Here is a 21785-nt window from a genome sequence, read left to right as displayed (position 1 = left end):
ACTTTGAAGGAGCCTCTGCTGAAATTTGCAGATATGGTTTTGTCCTTTTACTTAATTGCCTCAACATTTTGAAGCCTGTAGTGAATATTGGCTTGACTGGCAGCAGTAATCAAAGAGCAGAAAACTTCTCATTTGTGTCTGCATCTACAAAGCTGCACCTGCAGAGGCCTCTATCCAGTGGGGTTTTTTTCAGTTCCCAGCATTTCATAAAAGAAACAAAACCACTTTTAAAAATAAGCTATAAAAGATGTACCTCTTGTGTAAATTGGGGGTACAAAGAAATGCCTATTTAATAGAGATATTGTGAAGATTAGGTAGTTAAATATTTAAAGATCTTTGAAAGCATCTGTAATTATATTCAGTGAGTAAAGCTTAAATATTTTCTTAGTTCTAACAGGAAACAGAAACTCAAAGTGGTTGTGTGTAACCTTCTTACAAACCCATTTTCACTGCTCCCACTCTGTTTTAGACATAATGCATTAGTAGCTTTCCCCAGGAAGAATCCCTGTTTTTCTTTCATTATTTATGACTTCTGAAGAATAATTGATGTCAAATATGTCTGTTGGTTCCTGTCTATTACAGTTACCAACTTGGCAGTGATTAATAAAGTATATTTTACTTTAGTGAGTAATACAGACTAATACAAGGAAAATATATCTAATTGTATAAAAATGTGATGTTTTTTCACTCCCTAGAGCTCTGCATTATTCTTTGCTCCCTGGTTAAGCTAAATTGTTAACCTGTACTTCTTAGAGCAATGATTATTCATACATGCATGGGTCAGAGGGTGTTGCCGTCGTATTGTATTTGTACTTGCAGTCTCTTCACAAGTCAGAAATTTCAAGTCTTACATTTTTTTCATTCATCTCTCATTCTTGCATCTTTTCCTTCTCCCCTCATGAAAGCAGATTGGAAATACATTTTTTGCCTTGGTCCCTTATTAGTCTGTGCCCTGAAGTGTCCCTTTTATTTTTTTTTGTCTGTTCTAAGCAGGTTGCATTAACAGTTCAGTGCAAACAGCTATGAGATGATTTTGTGACTGGCTCTTTTGTCATTGCTCTTTCAATGTTTCTCATCATCCAGACCATGCACACATAAAGCCTTGGGGTTATTTCCTTCCTATAGTGTCTCTTGCTTTTTCTTTCTTTTGATGTTTTGTGATAGAAATTGCACACTATACTTTTCCCTTAGGTCTTTGTTTTAAAATTCACCTCCTAGGTGGCTTTATTCTACATTCATTCAGTAAAAGCTGGGTCTCCTTTTTCCTTCTCTCCATGTCAAATGAGAAAATGAGTGAATTCAGATGCAAGTTTCCAAGAGGCAGTGGTACATCCCACTTAGATGATGTCTGTGAAATATTAATCTTTATAAAATTAGAAAAATCTGCTCCAGGAAACCATATTCTTTCATTTTGTCTTATTATTTGCTTAATGATGTGACATCTTGCTACAGATCTTGAACACTTAGTGGAACAGTGAGAGTGTTTACAAGCTAAATTTAAATCTTCCTTTTTCACTGAAGAGAAGGTGGGATATACTTCTTCAGGGATGATTGGCAAAATTTTCATGGGCACCTTTAGAAAAGTCATGATCTCATGACCACTGATCAAAGACACTGCCTTATAGTGGTTTTCTATTGACTGATTAGTAATTTTTAGTGGTTTTTTGTCCACACCACTCAATCTAAACTGGTAATAATTGGGCAAATGAAGACAGAGAAACCAAAGATGAAATTATCTTATAAAGTGATCTGCTTTTTCAAATCTTTTCCTGTTAATCAATACTGAGAGACATCAGTGAGGCAGAATATGGAAACTTAACCCACTTACTGTCTGATATATTTTGTGGCAAAACAAAATTAGTAGTAAATTTGTCCTCGATTCTTAGAGTACTGAGAAAGTACATTTGTATTAGAGGGTGAGAACAGCTGGATAATGAGAAACACAGAGATGGGAGCAAATGAGGTGAAGTGTTTTAGGACCCTACTACTGTATGAAAGAGATACAAAAAAGTTCACTTGAAAAAAACCCTAATTTCTGTTGCTAGTGCTTGATCCTGAGCTGTTGCTCAAGAATACTTGTTATTCAGTGTAGTATGAATAAGGAAAAAATCTTTCTTTGTCTCATCTGTTTGATTACCTTTTATACCTTTAATTCAGTTCTTGGCATTCTTAGTAGAATCACAAATTCATAGGGGTGATAAGCTTCCTTTTAATTTACATGTGTTACACTTTCCTCTGGAAGGTGCTGTGGTGTGAATTTGGCAGCTTAGATATTTTATTTGTGGTGCTGCCTTGGGTTTTTTGATCGTTGACATTGATTACGTCAATGGCATTTCTGAGGGTGCTCAATGCTGATCAATTTGTCAGTAACAGAATGTTAATGATGTTATTGTAAAACTCTTTTTCTTAATTTGGCCAAGATTTCTCGCATATCCCACAGAAGCAGCAGAGGTCTCTGGTTGTTCTCATGGTTTTGTGGGAAGCTCTGCTTAGAAGAGTTGTTCTGGAGTGAGATGGTTTTATATGTTGTGTGTGTGGCTGTAGTCTTAGAAAAAAGGGTGTTTTCCAACAAGTTGGTTTGATGCTTTTTCCAAAAAGCAGCCATGTTGGTGTCACCCAAACTCCTCCACCCTTCTAGGATTTGTCAGGTTTGCAGGGCAGGTGTTGAGTGTGCAGGATGGGATGGCTACAAGCATGTGAAATTACACTGCACAGAACTTCCATTCATCTTTCATCAAAAACAGTCGGTCTCAGAGCCAGGTGCTCATATTTTTACAAGCTGTGAGAGACAATACATGTTCCCTCCTCCCTCAATTTATTTGCCTTTCTTAAGGCAGAAATATCCTTTTCCCATGGCACGAGTGCCATGCAGATACCTCAACTGGCTGACTTGTAAAACCAAACTTCATTTAGGAGGCAGGGAAAAGATGACACTGTAATCCTTCTCCTCCCTTAAAGGAGGTGCAAGTAGAATGGGAGAAGCTAATGGCTGCCATCCTTTTCTCACAGCCTTGCAGGAGCTTCCCAGGGCTCTGTCCCATTCCTGAGGTTGCCAAATGGGTTTTCACGTGGCCATGGGCCACGTGTAACCTTTCTCTTTAAGTGAAGATGAAAAATGAATATTCTAAAAGGGAAGAACTTTCACAATCAATAACAAAAAGTAAGGGTGTTCTCTCTTTTCTGCTGATGTCACTGATTATCAAAGTCTACTGGTTGGAGGAAAATATGCAGAGAATTGTATATGTCTTTCCAAATGATTGCTGGAGGTGTAAAAAGGAGGGAGAAGGATCTGCTTCTCATAATAGCTGGTTTAAAATGGCAAAATTTTTCATTTAATGAAAATTAACATTATTCATCTATTTAAATATGAAATTTCTTATTTTTAATTGAGTGGTTTTGAATATGGCCAGTAAGGAGGGATTACTGGTTCAGTAATCTGCAAAGTCATCTTTGAAGCAAACTCAGACTTTTACCCCTTCAGTTTTCAGGAAGAATTACTATGTTCCCACTTCTCTTTCTCATTTGCACTGCCATGGTTTTATTCCAAATTGGGCTGTGACAAAGTATCACATAATTTTAGGGTTTTTTTCCAGAGACAGCCTTCCCTAGTTCATGTAGTTGTGGTTTCTTGGGAAGGTGGGATGTAAGAATCTGGCTGTGGTATTTCCAACCCATATTAAGGAAAGTCAAAAAAGGAAGAATAATTAGGAAACATTTAATATTCTTTGGCTGCCTAAGTCAAGACAACTGTTCAAAAAAGGAATTATTAAATCCTCTCTTAAATCCTATTGTACCTAATAGGATAATAGAGGGTCACAATAGCACCAGGCAAGAACATCTCAGTACCTTCTGAAGTTTAGTGGCCAGGAATAAGTACAGAGTGTGCAGAGGGTTTGACAAGGTCCTTATTTAGTATTTTTAGTATATTGAACTCCTAATGAATGGCTTTATTTGCATAAGATAATAAAATATTATGCTTAATTTTGAATGACCCTTACCATATTCATTCTTTGACAGGTTCTTCTACTCTGGTATTTTTCAGAGTTGAACTTCAGCTATCAGCCTGCACCCTTGGACCATTACTGGCCACTACAGCTGCACCACTTGCACCCTGGCACATTTTGGCATCCAGAAGGACTCAATAATTCTGCTATAAAGAATGTGGACACGAAGACCAGCTTGTGTATTTGTGTCTCTGAATGTCTTCCACTTGAGGAAAAACCAGTGTTCTATTGGATAAGGTCCTAAAACATAATTTAAAAGCATTACCAGCAGGAAAAACCCGTCACGAAGTGGGAGAAAGTCTTCTTGAACATTATTAATTTGAATCGTGGAGCTGTGTAGAAGCCTATATTGATATGGTGCAGCTGACATGTGACAGAGTACCAATGGATGTCCTTAGAGAAGTCAGTTTTAACTTCCCTAAGCCATCACTACTCTCTTAGTAGGCCATATTTTTTAGGGAATCACTCAGCATGTGTATCAGCTTTCCCAGTCCTAAATTCTTTTAAGCTGCATATTTCTTTCAGAGTGAAAATTTGAGACTGTGTAGCCCATGAATTGTTGTGAAGACATTGAAGCCACATTCCTCACTTTTAAGGGACTGGTGTGGTGGCATACAGGAGTCTAATGTTCCATGCAATTTATGATTTTCCGCTTTATTGAAGAAATAATTCTGTTTGTAGTTTTATGAACTTATGAACAGAAATAATTCTGTTTGTAGTTTTATGAACTTGCAGTCTTGAATACACAGTACTGCAGGTCACAATTTTATCTATAGGCTGTTCCATCTTAAGTGAATAAACGCTATATGTCATTAAAACCCTGATCTCCAAGAGTCTGTAAAAAAAATTAATGTTTGACTTAAAATGTAATTTTAAAATGTTGAACATTTATTATTAAAATTTCTTAAAAAAAAAAAGGGGGTATCATTTTTGTGCATTAATGCTTGTCTGACAGACACTGGAAGTATTTCTCCTGAAAGAAGAACACCTTTAGTCACAAGCCTGAGGAAGTGGCTTGCACTGTAATGGATGGATGCTGTGAGCTTATTCACACGTATTGAAGCTTTTCCAGGTGAAAAGTCCTGACTGAAAGCTAGGGGGGGTCTGTATGTAGTGATTACACCTGTGCCTACCTGCTCAGACTAGCAGGAAAAGTGCCCTGCTGCTATATTTGTGTCCACAGGGTAGCTCTGAAACTTTCATCTTCCTTTGTTGCCGATACTGTAGTGGCTGGAGCAGGAGCCTGTAATTCCTAGGTCGGATCTCAGAGCCCTTGCTGACTTGTTTTGAGCCCTCAGCAGGACATGTGGCTGTTGTGTGTGATTTTCCAGTGTGCCATAGGAGGCGAATTGCATCTAATGATTGCACTGTGGGACTTCATCCAGGCATGTTTGTGCAGTGCTTGGAGGTTTTTCTGCTGAAGGTGGTAGTACTGTTTCTTCCAATTCCCAGTTCATCTGTGCTGCAAAGTAAGTAAGAGCCTCTTGAGGTCACAGTTACTTCCCCAAAATGGTTATTCATCTCCTGGTTGAGATTTAGTGACTCATTTACTGATAGAAGTTTTTATGAGTGGGTTGTCTTAATAACCTACAGGCCTAGAAAAGTCCTTTGCATCTTTGCCAGCCAGTGCTAGATTATATGTGTTCCATGTATTTCTATTCAGGTTTTCACAGGGGAATTCAAAGCTTAGAAGTGAAACTCCCTTTATTTTCACTTAGATTTGAAAGACAAGCTGCTACTCTTGGGGAGGCAGGCTGTTCTCCTTGGTGTAGAGAAAGAGCCATTTGGTTTCACATTGTGCCATAGCAACTGCTTTATTTATGGCGGTAAAGGAGGGACAGAATTTAGAAATGTAAAAAGCTTTGGTTAAATAGCAACACCATTATTTCTGTTAATTTTTACAGCACTGTAATATCTGTATAAGAGCTAGGCTTTGGGGCTGCTTTTTTAGAGGAAGAAGAGACTATTTTTAAAAAACATATGTTTTTGACCTTCCTTTCTTCCCCCCAAATGAAAGTATGCATAATGGCAATGTACAGAAATGAATTATCTGTATTTTAACTTGTGCAATAATTTCCACAGAGACCCTGTAATGGACTATTTTGAATTTGTAGCAAGGCAATTAGTCAAGCAGAGTCAATACCTCTAATCATGAAGATGGTTTCTGCCTTTATTAGCTTCTAGTCCCATGCTGAATGTATAGAAATCCTGATAACTTCAGAGGAGAGGCAATGAAGTGAGACTTCTCTCCCTGTTGCTGTCATCCTTGGGGCTGATGAACTGGTCTGAATCATTGTGGGAGCTTGGAAAAACAGCCTCTATCAGGGGTGGGAAAATGAGATGATACCTTGCTTTTCTTTGTACAGAGATGGTCCATTAGTCCTTTCTGGTCAGGATTCTGTGTGTGAAGAGATAAATCATAATCATAAAAGGCAAAAGCCATTTGTAACTGAGTAATAATGTTGAAATAATTAATGTGACTAATCTAGCAGTCCTAAATCTTCTCCTTATAACAGTAAGGATACCTCAGATGACCCTGTCCACCAATTAGGTAGGTTCAATCCTTTAGTCTCAATGGGCCTCTGCAATAGATGATGCAGATTACCAGTATCTGTTTCTTCCCAAAGGAATGGACTGGAGGGCATTATTTAATGTCTGGACTGTTATGCTCAAAATTTTGTGCAAGGGCCAGAAGCAAGCATATGGAGAATGTAAGTAAGGGCATTGCTAGGATAATTGAAATCATAAGAGTCCAGTCATTATTAGGCTGGATATAACTGTTTTGTAAAAATTAATCAGTTCCAATAGTTATGCTCACACTTTTTAGTTTCTACCCTTTTTCCTGGTGTTGTGCTCACTCTTCCACGGCCCTTAGGGTTTGTGGTTTCAGCCTGGTTGTGGTGCTGAGGAGTGCTGGATTTTATGACAAATCATTAGCATCTGGGATGGTTTGTTGGGAGGAATATGATGTTTATGTTGATGGTTTCTTCTTACTTCCCTTAGGGTCCACTTGTGGTGTTTTTGTGTTTTCTAACACACTTTAATGCCTTTGCTCATTCTCCATTAGTCTGCAGCTCCAGGTTGCATCCAAGTACTCTGTATTTGATGTTCTTTTTGTATGATAGATATTGTTACTTTGTTTTTTATAAACCTTTGTTTGTCCAGTATTTCCTTTAATTGGCCATGAATGCGTTATTTATGGTGATGAAGTTTCCAGTGCCGGGCTGTGCCCCATTTCTTATCACCCCTGACTATAATCCTGGATGCAATGTCCTGTGTCTCCCCCTCTGAAAGTCTCTGATGTTGTTCCAGGCTTGTATAACTCTATATCACATCCCTGCATTAGAGCCATAAATATCTCATTCCAGATGGACTGTTTACTTGTTAGTTCTCTCTCTAAAACTATATGAAGATAAACCTAAGTAAAACAAATCAAGCATGGGCAACCTGGCCAATTAAAACGCTGTGTCAGCTAAACCAAATTAAAGTAAAGCTACAGGCAAGCCAAGGAAAGTTCAGATGGCAAAAGAGACAAAGCTCTGTCCTGAGGCCTTGAAACCTCAAGACAAAGCTAAAGGACTGCTGCTAACAATGGTGGTACCGTATTATTACAGGCCTAGATAGTTATGGGGAATTAAAACTCAGAGCTTGGGTAAATCTTTCCTTTTTTTAGAGAATGAGAGCCAGGAATTTTATGGAAAAGGCTGTGGCACACAGGGTTACTTGCAGGAAGAATGGGCTGACTTGTTGGATTGAAGGGCACTTATTTGTCATGTGCCTATAATTATCAGTCATTTCCTCCTCTCTCCCACACACACATTTCTCTCCTGCTGATTAATTTTTTTTCTAGATCTGCTCTAAGTGTTGATGTGTTGAAGATCATAGAATGTTTTGTGTTGGAATAAACTTTAAAGATCATCTTGTCCCAACCTTTCTGCCATGGGCAGGGCCACCTTTCACTAGACCAGGTTGCTCAGACCCCCATCCAACCTGGTTTGAATATTGCCAGGAGTGGGGCAAGATGCCTACAATGGGCGAGTTGTCTACAACCACTGAAATCTGGTGGCTGGGTAGAGAAAAAAAGGTTGACAATAATTCTTCTCCACCCCACCATCTCTCCTTTCCAGAAAAGTAGGAACTCTACACTTATCCATATTGTCTATGCTGCTGCAGTCCAATAGCAATGGCTAGTCAGCACATTTGTAACTACAGCTTCTTTTTCTGCCAGCTGTTGGGAAATGTGGCAGAGATCAAACATTGCTGGAGAGGAAAATGTGGTAAAAATGTGGGATGACAGCTGGAGCTGTTGACTGCTGTACACCTCTGAAGGAAGCCAGGTCTGGATAGCTCTGTGCCCACAGTGTGTTCATGGGTTATAACATGGGGAGCCCCCAAAGGAACTGCTCTGTTCAACTACTGCAACAAGAAGTACCCATCAGTATTAACACTCATTTTTGAACCAAGCTGAGGGTGCTTTGCATTCATCCCTAGATGCTCTCCCATCTCTGCATATTAGTTTCTTTTCCTATGTTTCCCAGCCATCCTTATTTCTTCTATTTCCATATGGGACCTCTTGCTGAGATCTGTCACTTGCTTTTCTTGGCCATCTAGAAGAGGCCAATTTTTGAAGCACCCAGGGCATAAAACAGACTTTGGGAACATAACAGGAGATCAGTGGTAGAGCTGCCATTATTCATGGCACTGGTAGACGTGGATCAGCAAGGAGAACACACAGTCAGCATTTGGCAGCCTATTAAAGTCATATTCCATGACGTATGATGATACTCACGTGAGAGCTCTAAAGATTTTGCTCTGTTTACTAATGTCTCTGTCTAGAATAAAGTCCAATTTTGTTCAGCGTTTTTGCAGGGGAAGAAGCCTGTGGGTTGTTTCTTTATGTCTGCTGCATTTTAAGCCCTAAAGAAAAATTGAAGTTTACAGGCAAATTCTTTCTGAGAGTTGGCATTAAAGGAGATGTTAGGACATTTTAAAAATATATATTTTACAGTGAGGGTAATTGATGGGTCAGCGATGCAGTTCTGCTTCCTGAGAGTGATTTCCCTTTGATTAGGTTAAGCTTTCCAAATAAAATGTTCTGAAAGGTAACATGAGACATGTTAAACTTCACGTATTTGGTTTTGTTACAAATGGAACAGAAAATGAAAAGTAGGTTTAAACTTGTCAAAGCTCAGGCTTAAGCAGTGGTTAGTATATTTCTTGTTATTTCACAGCAGGTTGGTGTGAAGTTTTCTTTTTCAGTCTGGGCAACTGCTGTTGAGACTGAATTCTCTAAATGCTAACAAAAAAATAAATTCCTAAGTGTTTATAGATGCAACAACTAACAAATGCTGTTTCACCCCTTCAGCCTTCTCACTTGCATTAATAAAAGCCTTTTTCCCTTTGTGATTGGTGGCAAGTATTGCTCATACCATGGGATTTTTGCCAACAATTTCAAAAGGAACATGATAGAGTCCACGGGAACTGGTTGTACAACCTCAATCACAGTTGTTCCTCTGGCCCACTACTCTATAAATCCCCAATTCTAGTTAATAGATTTATAAAGCAGAGTACCACAAGGGACCATTAGCTCATCTGGCTTGATGGCCCATACATCACAAGCAATTGCACTTTATTCAGTACCCTTTACCAAGCCCAGCAGTGTTTATGTTTGGATAAAGAATCCTTGCCAAAAAGGCATTCAAGTCTTGGCTTCAATACATCAAGGTAGAAAGAGTCAGCAAATTTTACAGTAGTCTCTATCATTAATGTCTTGGTTAATTACTTTCCTGGGTAAAAGGTATGGCTTGTTTCTGATTTGAAGTAGCCCAGTTACACTTTCCAGACATTGTTTTTTGTTGTGCCTTTGGTAAATTAGAATTTGTTAACATGACCTTATTGTTACCAGAGACCTTGCCAAAGAAAAAGCAGTGTTAGAGGAATGACTATTTAAATAGAATTAACTCTTCCAGTGCCTCTCAGCGTGGCATTTCCATGACAGTCAGTTGTTGCTCTGGCAAACCTTGGTAGTCTGCCCCACCTGTGAGAGTTAAAGTAATTCACCTGCAGCCACTGCTTTGCCAGTGGAATACCCAACATTACATTAAAAAATGGTGTACTTTCAGTCACACATCTAGAAGAGTTCTTTTGCAGAACAATGTGTCCAAATCTTCTGCTGGCTTATTAATGGAATTATTTTAGAGAAGATAATTTGAATTTTCCTGATCTAACATCCTTGAACTCTGCATACTTTAGTTTTAGCTAGTTTTGTATTTTATACTTCCAGACAAGTCAATGGACTTGCTGAAAATTGGATAATGATTTAGAATGTCTATCCAGACTAAGGTGGCCTTCTGCTTCTTTTTGTCATCCTGTTAAAACATCACTATTCCAATTTCTCCAGTTTGTGCTCTCTTTAGTTCTTGTGAGGCTATGTCACCAGCCTCTGAGTATGCTTGTTCAGGAAATCTTTGCTGAAATATATGGAATGCTGCATGAAATTATAATTTTCTTCCCAGGTGGTGATACATTAATATCAGTGCGCCGCTGCGGGATTGAGCACTTTAGGTATTTCAAGCAGGATCATTTTAGTGTTTTTAGTCTGTGGTCCTGCTGTTCATAAAATAAATGGCTGTCACATATAAAGTAACTTAGACTTTCCTCAGAAGAACTGAATTACTAATCATAAGCTATTACAAATAAAGAGGAACAGTTTATCTCCCAGTGGAGAGAAACCACAGATGGGAGGAAATGTCGTGGTTAATATAGCAACAATTCTTGAAATAGGTGAATTGAGAAAAAATAAATGTGGAAAGTAAAACTATTTGTACAGATTTAAAAGAGTAATAAGACAAAATGGAAGAGAAAAGCAAAGCAAGTATGAAATCAGGAATGATGGGAAGTGTTACCTACTATCTATTAGAGATGCACTGAACTATTTAGACATATTCTTTTCAGAATCCAGTGAACAAGAACTTTTAAAAAGTTGTCTAATTTTTAATTTCCTATTTAATTTAAAATAATTTTTATATTATTTTTCTTATTCTCTGTTAATGACTTGGGTGCAAGAGTGATGTAATTTATGAGATACCTGGATGATTATGTATTCTTCAGTAAGAACACAGATTGCTGAGTAAACTTGTTATTGGAAACCAAAATCTATCCTGCTGATCTAATGATATGTACTTGTGCTCAATAATTGTATTTGTATTATTGCCAATGTTATCTTACACAGGATTATAAGAGCTGCCATGCTGAATCAGTGGAATGTCCTGTGCAGTTCGGTCCTGTACTGAAAAATCAAACAAATAACAATCCTGGGGGAATTGTTTTAAACAAAAATCTTCTGCTTTGTTTTCCTGAGCCAAGATCTAGATCTCAGAAGTGTCTTGTAGCAGTGAGTTTCACAATCTAAAAAATCTAAATATTTAGTTTTTTTTTTGCTCCATTGTGGAAGTCCACACTTCCAGTTCCATTGGCTGAACCTGCGAGAGGCTCATGTGAGTCACAAGAATCTGACCATGGCTATGTCCATGAACAAAAGAATATAGTTCTAATTTCTGTGAAGTTTCCAGAGGAATCAGGGAACTTGCAAGGACATGAATGAACAACACTTGTATGACTGCTGTCCTTAGAGCTTGCAGCTTTGCCTTGTAGAGCTGCATCAGTGGTAGAGGGTTCCCTTCCCTGGAACTGTGAAGTTGTGGTGTTGCTTCTTCTGTGGGATATTTCCTTTTTGGAGTCAAACAGGAAGTTCTGTCTTTTCACAGTCTGCTAGGAGAGAGGTGTGGATGTTCTCAAGTCTGTTTTTTTTTTGACAACCAGCCAATTTAGGGATTTTATATTGGCTCAAAATACTGGCAGCATTCTGAGAAGCTGAAATGGGACATCATGACTGATTCAGCCACCATAACATGTGCTGTTGTTGATCTGGGGGCCTGCACAAACCCAAACCATGTCCCTTGTCCCCTCTCCTGTTGGCATTTCAGCCTGGATAGCTGAGCAGGCAGGTGGTCTGGTTCCCAGAAAGAGGAGGAAGGGGCAGGGAAAGGGGGAGAGAGAAGGGATGTCCTTGAGAACCACTAGTCCTTGTTTCCATAAGCTGGCTCTCCAGCAATTGCCTATCTCAGACAAATTGAAGTGGACAGAGTGACCCAATACCTCTTCTCCGTCTCACTCATTATCTCCTGTATTTCTTTATGTGTCTTCTTGTTTTTTTCCTCACAGAGACGTACAGTCCAAATATTTTCATCCTCACCAACCTTGCTGCCCTTCTTTGAATATTCCCTTCTATAGTTCTGCAGTGTTCTTCTCATGACTGAGTGATCAGAGCTGCACACAGTGTTCTAGAGAAAAGAGTAACAGTGATTTATATAAGGGCACTGCAGTACCTTTGATAATATTCAGGGTGTCCTGTGTCTGCATCCAAAGGACTAGCCCTCCTATCTTAGAGTCCCTGAGAAGTTCTCAAGATTTAATGATACGGTTCACACATTGCCTGCTTAAATGTGCTGGAGCCCACAGCTGAAAGACAGCTTTGGGTGAGTATTCCCTCTTCCCTTCCTTCTGCTCTCTTGTGACTAATAGTGATACAGGGCTGGAAGAAGTCTCCTGCTTGGTTCTCAAGTCCCCACCCCGCCAGCTCCCAGCCTCATGACTATGTTCTCTTAGTCCTGACCCATAACTGGCTGCTACTCACAACATGGTACAACTCTGACCAATCCTGAGCAATCCAGGGGCAAATGCCGTGCTCTGCTGGTGGGTCCCTGTGCTATCATCGAATTATAAGGAATCTATATTACTTCTGCCCAACTTTAGACTTCTGCAGTACAGATCAACACATTCAGGAGGAACCCTTTATATTGACATAATGGGAAAAGAGGCATTTGCAAGGTGAGAGGCATCCCCTCTTTCAGATGCAGAGTTCAGAATATGAGCAGTTGTACCTTTGAAGTGCATCTCCAGGACACACCCACATTGTAGGTGTCTACACTTGCTAAAACAAGCACTGCCCTGACTCACAATCTCCATCTGAATTATTACTGTTCTGTCTCCTTCTTTTAGAGTACAGGTCTTTTATTCCTGCCCAGCTCTGGTGTTAAGGTTCATTGGTTTTCACTGGGCATATCAGATCTAATGCAGCACCAAATAAGCAATCAAACCTGACCTCGTAGGTTTTCCTATTACCTTCTGTTAATCTTTTCCTTCATGACATCAGGAAAAAGAGATAAATGCATCCACTTTCCAATTGATGCTGGCAGATTCCATTAACCTTCCCTTTCTGAAGATAACATATTTTTAATAAATTACATTTATAATAAAAGCTAACAATTAAAGTGGCATCTGGTATTTTGTATAGATAAATATGTGTACAAAATATGTATATTTTGCTTTGCATTACTGTCATTAAAAAGATACATTTTATGTTATGTGGCTTTCTTAGGGCATTACCAGCATACTTATTATCCTCATTTGCCTAACACCAGAGGGTTTCACTGGCTATTTATATTCTCTTTCTCCCAAGGGGTAGGAAAGGCTGTTCCAAAGACCTCATGCTAGTTACGTTCATCCATCACATTTGTCTGCAGAAGTAGTTGCCATTTCTCTTTAGAGCTTTAGCCCTTCAAGAAGTCTTATGCTGTTAGCTCTCATTTCAGAGCAGTTTTGTGTCTGGAAAAAGGAACCAGAAATACCTGAAATGCAGAGGAACAAACACGTAGGGGTACATGGTCTGAGCCTGGAGTGTTCAGAGATATTTGCTCAGTGAGGTATTCAGCTTCCCAGGCACATTTTTTGATTTCATCCTTTTCCCTCCTTCTCTCAACTTCTTCAAGCTTTGCTCCAGCTCCTCCTCACCCCTTCATTGGCAAGGGTGGTTCCCAGCATTGCAGTAGAGGTGTACTGTTTTTCTAATCAAGAAATGGAGTTCTTTCTCATCATTCATTGAGTGAACATTCAGGAAGTCTGGAGATGACACCAGCCTGGGTGGGAATGTAGATCTGTTGGAAGGCAGGAAATGAAATTCAGTCAGGAGTCCTGCACTTGTGTCACAACAACCCCATGCAGGGCTGGAGGCTGGGGACTGAGTGGAAAGCTGTCCAGCAGAAAAGGACCTTGCAGTGCTGGCTGACAGCAGCTGAACATGAGCCAAGGTGTGCCCAGGTGGCCAAGAAGGCCAATGGCATCCTGGCCTCAATCAGCAATGGTGTGGCCAGCAGGAGCAGGGCAGTGACCGTCCTCCTCTACTGGGCACTGGTGAGGCCGTGCCTCAAATCCTGTGTTCAGTTCTGGGCCCCTCACTGCAAGAAGGACATTGAGGGGCTGGAACATTTCCAGATGCCATGGTTTAGGAATGGTATTTCCCAATTTAGTACTCCCACTAAAAGAAAACAAGTAGCTCTCCTCTCCACTCCAGTGGGAGATAAAAAGGCAGAGATAACAGGCTGAGATAAGAACAATTTACTGGAAACAGCAATGAGAAATGAAAACAAACAATAGCAGCAACAATATGAATAACAAAAGTGTATAAAGAGGGGGTGATTTCTATGCAAAATGCTGGTTAAGCCCAGCTCCACACTGCTTGACCCTGAGACAGTGAACAATGGCTGACAGATTCCCCACCCTGCCAGACTTTGTTCCACCAGAGAGGGACACCCTTTTCCCCTCCTCAGGCAATGACATAAGGTGGTATCCAATAACATAATGTCTGGGCCATGCCCGTTCCCACTGATCTGGCCTGGAAGCAGGACCCCAGAGAAGGGCAGTGGAGCTGGGGAAGTGTCTGGAGCACAAGTCTGACAAGAAGCAGCTGGAGGAACTGCAGGTGTTTAGTCTGGGAAAAGGGGGACCTTATTGCCGTCCACAATTATGTAAAAGGAGATTGCAGTGAGGTAGGTGTTGGTCTCTTCTCCCAAGCAGCAAGTGACAAGACAAAGGGAAATGGCCTCAAGTTGCACTGAGGGAAGTTTAATTTTAGCAGTATGATTTTTTTTTTCCATGGGTTATAAAACATTGGAACAGACTGTCCAGAGAAGTGATGGATCACCATCCTTGGAAGTGTCCCAAACCTGTGTGGATATGGAACTTGAAGACATGGTGTGATGGTGAACATGGTGATGGTGCTAAGCTGACTGTTGAATATGATGATCATAAATATCTTTTCCAAACTTAAAGAGTGTAAATATAATTTTAAGAACAGTGGCAGTGGCACATGCAGAGAAACATTTGCTTTTAGTGGCATCCCCTCTCATAAGATCCCCTCAAATGCCTTAGGCTAATTTTAGAAGCTGGGATCTCCCACTCCTACAGAAACCATAGGTTAGAAAACCTCTGTAGCCTTTCACATCAGATTTGAAGGACTCTTACATTTGCCACCAACAGTAATTAACAGTCTCTAGAAAAATGTTAATTGCTAATCCCTCTGAGGAAAATTCGAAAATACCCCAGCTTCTGGGGACAACTGAAAGAGAACATTTCAAATGGGAACTTTGAAATTTCTTCTGCTTCTGTGTGTTCTTTTCAGCTGTAGGGTGGGGATGGTCATCTGCTTCCACTCTTGAATGATGTGAGATTTAAAAAGTAGAGATAAATGTTTAGTACCTGTTACTTTTAATCAATGTTGTACTTGAAGGATTTTAAACTCTATAACTTTTCCTGTCCACATCTTTATTTATATTGCTCTGAGTACCAATTGCTGCCTGATCTATCCTGAGAGCAGCTGGTAAGAAAAACCTGTTCTCTTGCTAAGGAACATATGGAACAAGAGAATGAAAACATAAGAATAGCACTTCAAATCAGTGCATCCAGCCTGTCTGACCATTAGTGCTGGTGGGAGTTAGAGCTAGAGAAAGATTAGAAAACATCTGAACCCTCATTAACTCCAGTGGGAGGTTGTGTAGAAATTGTATTTCTAGGAAAAAACTGTCTCACAAAGGAGAGCTTTTGATTCATTGAATTACAAAAAAGTTTAGGAGTTCTTTTTTGTCTGAGAGTACTTTTACACTGCCTGAGACCATCAAGGAAGGTGATAAACAGAGGAAGAAATAATAAATGGGAAGGAGTCACAGAGAGAGAGAGAGAGAGAGGCTGCTGGGATTTGTCTGTCATTTCTGTGGAGTTGCTTCCCTGCTGAGCTACAAGGAACTGTATGCAGAATGAGAGGGGCAAGATCATCTCTTCTCCCATGAAGATGATGTGAGTGAGCATCTGTGGCTAGGAGGAGGAGAAGAAGGAATCTTGAAAAAGCATGTAAATATCTTAGGGGTGGTTGTCAAGAGAATGGGGCCAGACTCTTGTCAGGGATGTTGAGTGACAGGACAAGGGACACCAGTCACAAACTGAAACCCATGAGTATCCATCTGAGTAGGGGGAAAAACTTCTTTACTTTGAGGGTGACAGAGCACTGGAACAGGTTGCCCAGAGAGGTTGTGGAGTCTCTTTCCATGGAGATATTAAACACCCCCCTGCCCATCCATGATCCCCTCCGATCCTGTTCAGACTGTTCTAGCTGAACCTGCTTTAATAGTGGGGATAAGGTGATCTCCAGAGCTCCATTCCAGCCCCAACTATCCAGCAATTGTGTGTGATTCACTTCTCTGGGTCAGCTGTGTTTCCTTCACACAGATGGGTTAGCAGCCATGGGAAGAAGGGGTGGAAGAGGGACCCCTCCAGCTTTAGCCCACTGTTTCCCTCCAGCACGCCAAGCAGAAGCAAGGAGAAAACATGGAGGGAAAAATAATTTCCCATGTATCTGTAGATGCTAACAGATGCCTCTCATGAGGGAACAAATTGTCAGCTGAAGTCACAGTGTGTTCCTGGGCTTGCTTTCTGCTCAAGATATACTGTATCCCTAAGCCAGCAGAGGATGTTGCCTTGCAAGGAGCTGGGAAGATTAACAAGGGTAGAAGTGGTAGAAAGGATATTAAATGTTAGAAATATAGAATAATAGTAAAAGAAAAGTTCCAGCTTGAAAAATTCAGTTTCTTACATCTGGGAAAAATAATCAGAGACTCAGCTGTTCTGCAGGAGAGAGATACTTATAGAGCACTAGAAATGGAAAAAAAACAAACCCAAACCCTAGAGAAAGCAGTGGGAAACCATTTAGTGGGCTTATATTGGCATTGAAGAGTATGATTTTGGGGCTACACACAGAGGTAAAACCATTATCTTCTGAGGAGGTGATGATCCAGCTGTACATAGCACAGGTGGAACAGTATTGCTGGTTCTGGCATATCAATGCCAGACTGACGTGGATGAATTGGAGAAATGTGTCAATAGAAAATAAAGGAATGGAGAAAATATATTTTATATATATGCAGGAAAGATTATGTATTTTATATGGCTTGGCAGTTGTTTGAGTTAGAGCAGATAACATTCTACAAAACCTGAAGGCAGTAAAAAGCAAAGAGCAAGAAATACATTTAAGGTGGCAGATATACACTGTGATATATACTGTGTGTGAATACAGGGTAAAAAGGATCAAGGAGCACACAGTCAAGAAAAACTGGGGACAAGACAGATACATATAATTGTGAAATAGCTCTAAGGGCGAAGGGTGAATGTCTGCCATGGGCACACTTCAACATCATCAGGAACATGCAGAGATGGCCAGGGTAACTCAGGTGCCAGAGCAAGTCTGTCCCGGCAGCACAGAGCTTCAAGCAGATCTCTCCAAGCAAGACATCTCTGTTGGTGAGCAACAGATGCATTATTCAGCCCCTAAACATCTCCCAGGTGTGACTCATTCACAGTTCCTTACATAAATACAGATCAACCAGATCAACATAATTAGTTACATAAATACAGATCAACCTCTCTCCAGTTTCCCAGAGGAAACCTGGTTTGAAAGAGGGCCTAGAGGGTGAGGGTGTCCTGGCAAAGCTACCTGCTTTCTCTCCTCTGTGTTCTCTGGTCATATTCAGATCCCTTTCTGAGTTGTGCCTGACATGACTCCTCTTGTGTTGCTACAGAGAGAAATCCTTCCTTCTCTCCCTTGTGCTCTCACTCCTAGTCATACTAAAGCCCACAGAGATCCCCTGGTTTTCCTAGGATGTGACCAGTCTTCTCCTTCCCGAATAAACAAGCAGGACAGCAGACCTGGTTGCTGCTGCTGCTGTCTTTCCCCTGATGGGAGCTGTGCCTCTTCTCAACCTGCCTCCTCAAAAACATGTGAGTGTGAAGACCTGCTCACATCATTCAGGGCTCTGCTTTCCCTGCACTGATGCTTTTCATCTGTGAGATCTCTGTTTCCCTCAGAAGCACTGCAGGACTCAGTGTCTGTTTGGCACCATGGCACACACTCTCATCTCCTTGACTTTGCCACTGAAGTCCAGTATCCTATGGTATCACTTGGGATGGGACTAGTGGACCCAGGCTGGGCTGAAAGTGGGTCCTGGGCTATGGGGAGGATGAGAGAAGGCTCTGAGTTGCACCCACAATTTAAGTTTTCCAACCAGAGCCTTTTATTTTATTTGTGATATCTGTTGAGATTTTTTCAGTTGTTACTATGGAGACTATGATGCCTTCTTTGATTGCAACTTTTACAGTGAGTTTAATAAGACCATGTAGCCTTTCACTGCAGATCAGGGGTTGAGCTCCAGTGCTGCCTAGTAAGCAGAGGTCATTAATGTCTGATAGCTATGCAGGGACCTTAGTATTATTCAGCAATTATTATTCTTCACTGATACAAAAACCCACAAAGAACAGTAAAGCATCACTTGAAGATGAGTAAATTGACATTGCACAGACTTCAGTGTACTGTTTATCAATGAATGGCAACCCACCTGTGTTTATGAGGACACAGTTACTTGGGTCTGTTGCTCTCTTGCTGCTTTCAGTTTTATTTTATAACAAAAAATCCCTCAACATCTGATCCAAAAACAGATATGACTTTGGCTGCAATCTTGTGAGGGCTTCTGATCTGAAGCTGTTAATGGTGATGTGTCCAATTTCTTTGAAGCATGAGCTGGGTAGAGGGCTTAGCTGCAGCAAACAGATTGAGCCCCATTTTGAGGTGAACTGCACCCCAAACCTGAATTCAGCACCACAAAGCCCTGTGTTACTCTTGACTATGGAAAAGTATGAGCTAGGAAATGGTCAGAAGATACTTCTCAGTAGTAAAAAGCCCCAAAACCTCTAGGGTACATGTAGTGTTTGTTCCAGAAAGCGTTGCCTGGCTACTACCAAACAGACTGTTGCCCTCCCCAAATCCACAGAGTGAAATTTGTCTGTTAAATTTTAACTGTGTGACACATCCTGTAAGGCACAAATGAGCAGCACAATTATTTCAACACATTAAATGCTGAAGACCAGTGAATCAAAAAGTCAGAGCTATCTTCCTTTTCTTTTATTTCTGTATGTTTAAACTCCAATTCTTCATCAGTGCAAAGCCTGCTGTGGATGTGTGGTGCAGAGAAGGCAAGATAACATGAGAGCATGACACATCACCAGGATGTCCCCCATGAGCCAGCCAAGCTGGAGCCTCTGACACAGCTTGAGGAAGCACAGAGGGGAAGGTGAAAGTTATATCTACTTTGTTCCCTCACACAAATAGTATCTGCTGGTGGTGGTCTACAGTATCCACAACACAAGGATGGGGCCAGAGCATTGCTGCTGGCAATGATCTGCTCCAGCCTCCTGAGGCAGTGCTTGGCTTTGCTCCCTATAGCATGAGCAGCACACACAGGACAGCCTGGTCTGTGCTGCAGCATCTTCAACAGCCCCTCATCTGCCAGAAGCACTGTGTACCACTGGATTTGTGGAACCCTGAGTAGGTTATACCTGTTGTTGCTGCTGTTTTTAATTGCAGTTCAGAGCTTGACAAGAAAAACACCATTTTTCTGCTGCACATGGAGAACCAGCTGTTGTGGTGGGTTGTCCTTGGCTGGACATCAGGTGTCCTACCAAAGCTGCCCTATCCCTCTTCTCCTCAGCTGGGCAGGGCAGAGAAAATCTGATAAAAGTCTTCTCATGGTCAACCTATGGACAAGAAGAGATCACTCACCAGTTACTGTCACAGGCAAAACAGGCTTGGATTGGGGAAAGTTAATGTAATTTATTGCTAATCAAATCAGAGTAGGGTAATGAGAAATAAAACCACATCTTAAAACATCTTTGCTCTCACTCCTTCCTTCTTCCTGGGGTCAAGTCATTCCCTATTTTCTCTACCTTTTCCCTCCAGTGATGCAAGGGGAGAGGGAAGAGGAGCTGCAGTAGGTAGTCAGGTAGTCTCTGCCATTCCTTCATCCTTGCTTTCTTTTGTTGTTCCAGCATGGGATTCCTCCCATGGGACACAGTCCTTCACAAACTTTTTTAGTATGGGTCCTTCCCACAGGCTGCAGTTCTTCATGACCTGCTTCAGCACGGGTGCCTTTGAGAGAGCATGGGGACATACTGTCCCAGTACTTGCAACACTTCCTTTTCCTCCATATTCACTGACCTTGGGGTCTACAGGGCGGTTTCTCCCACACCTTTCCCTTTCTCCTCTTCCCCTCCTTCTAAAAAGTTATATCTCAGAGGTGCCACCATCATCACTGAAGGGCTTGGTCTTGGCCAGCATTGGGTCCATCCTGCAGCTGGCTGGGATTAACTGTTGGGCACAGGGGAAGCTTCTTGCAGTTTCTCACAGAAGCTACCTTAAAGCATCCCTGCTGTCAAAAGCCTTGGCACACAAACCCAATACAGCTGTGAAAAGCAAATGTGTTTTGGAAAGTATGATTTTAGGTGTTTATGTCAAGACAGGAGCTGAGCAGATTCTAAAACTTGTGGTGATGTGATAGACCTTCTTCAGTCAGTGTTGTGGGATTCATTGTAAATTGCATAGGCTATGTTTGGTTTTTCTTTTTTTAAATATTAGAGACTTGTTGAAATGTGAGGTGTGTGCTGCAAAGGATGGAAATCATAAACTAGAGATAAAAAGTAATTATTTAGACAAGTGAAATCCCATACTTGCAATTGTAGCCATCATTTGGCACAAAACTCAGCTGGTGGTCATTAAATAGCAGCTTGAGTAACATTTCAGACAGATGGGAAAACCTCTTTCATCTAAATTGTTGAAGGAGGTGTTGCTTAGGTCTGTGGTATCAGAATAAGCAAACCACAGATTGAAGCTGCCCTGTAGAGCAGTAAGTTTAGGAAGTGGCAGAAAAGGGGGATCTGCTACAGACCAAATGCTGTTCTGAGTAGAGATGCTTGCAGCAGCCTGAAGGTCGACGGGATGTGGATACGGGTTCCCTGTGTGCAGGCTGCCAGTTCCCACTACCTACTCCAGGCAATATGCAGGCAGCCTGCTCCATGCTTGTAAGCATAGCATAAAACATCTGATTAATGAAGAGGAAGGTAAGGGAGAGCATCTAGAGTTTGATATTTTCTGGAAAACACTAACCAGACTTCTTGATCTTTAAAAGCACAATGTTGTCCAGCATTTTAAAGAAAAAAGTTTAAGGTTTAGATCTGTAATGACCAAAGATAAAATCTGGTTATGTCAATAGTGGCCTTTGCATTGGAATAGCAAAAAAATATTTTCTTAGTCACAGGAACTGATTATTTTGGTGACAGGCAGCTTAGCATTCTTTTTGTTTGGTTTGCAACATAGCCTGGGGCAGCTGACCCATGAGCTATTTTTTGCTTTGATAAATCCTATCTCTGTGTTCCCTTTTTTTGAAAATAGATATAAAAAGAGATAAGCAGTAATTTAATAAATAGGAGCTATGAAGCAGAGGTAACAGAAGGAATGACTTGAAAGGTATTATTGATGGCATCCCTGTGTCCAAAGTGCCAAAAGGGTTC

General features: G+C 40.9%; 1 protein-coding gene and 2 long non-coding RNA genes across 5 annotated transcripts in view; 2 read left to right on the top strand and 1 right to left on the bottom strand.

The window, feature by feature from the left end:
- The window catches only part of DLG2 (discs large MAGUK scaffold protein 2), a 979322-nt gene that overhangs the window by 55289 nt on the left and 902248 nt on the right, over positions 1-21785 (top strand). The gene's annotated exons all lie outside the window — the stretch shown is intronic.
- LOC135294435 (uncharacterized) lies at positions 4929-20702 on the bottom strand. Its single transcript, XR_010356540.1, has 6 exons — positions 20166-20702; positions 19779-19976; positions 13694-13999; positions 12162-12346; positions 6148-6402; positions 4929-5466 (listed from the first exon to the last, which is right to left on the bottom strand). It is a non-coding gene; the product is annotated as an uncharacterized LOC135294435 (long non-coding RNA).
- Positions 17793-20029, top strand: LOC135294432 (uncharacterized). 2 transcript variants are annotated; one of them, XR_010356537.1, is made up of 4 exons: positions 17793-17859; positions 18048-18167; positions 19381-19513; positions 19807-20029. It is a non-coding gene; the product is annotated as an uncharacterized LOC135294432 (long non-coding RNA). The 2 variants fall into 2 exon arrangements; XR_010356536.1 differs by having other exon boundaries at positions 19381-19821.

Source organism: Passer domesticus, chromosome 2 (genome assembly GCF_036417665.1).
Source record: "Passer domesticus isolate bPasDom1 chromosome 2, bPasDom1.hap1, whole genome shotgun sequence".
In the NCBI taxonomy this organism is placed as follows: Eukaryota; Metazoa; Chordata; class Aves; order Passeriformes; family Passeridae; genus Passer; species Passer domesticus.
The sequence above is the reverse complement of the archived record's forward strand: the minus strand, read 5'-3'. Positions and strand labels throughout refer to the sequence as shown.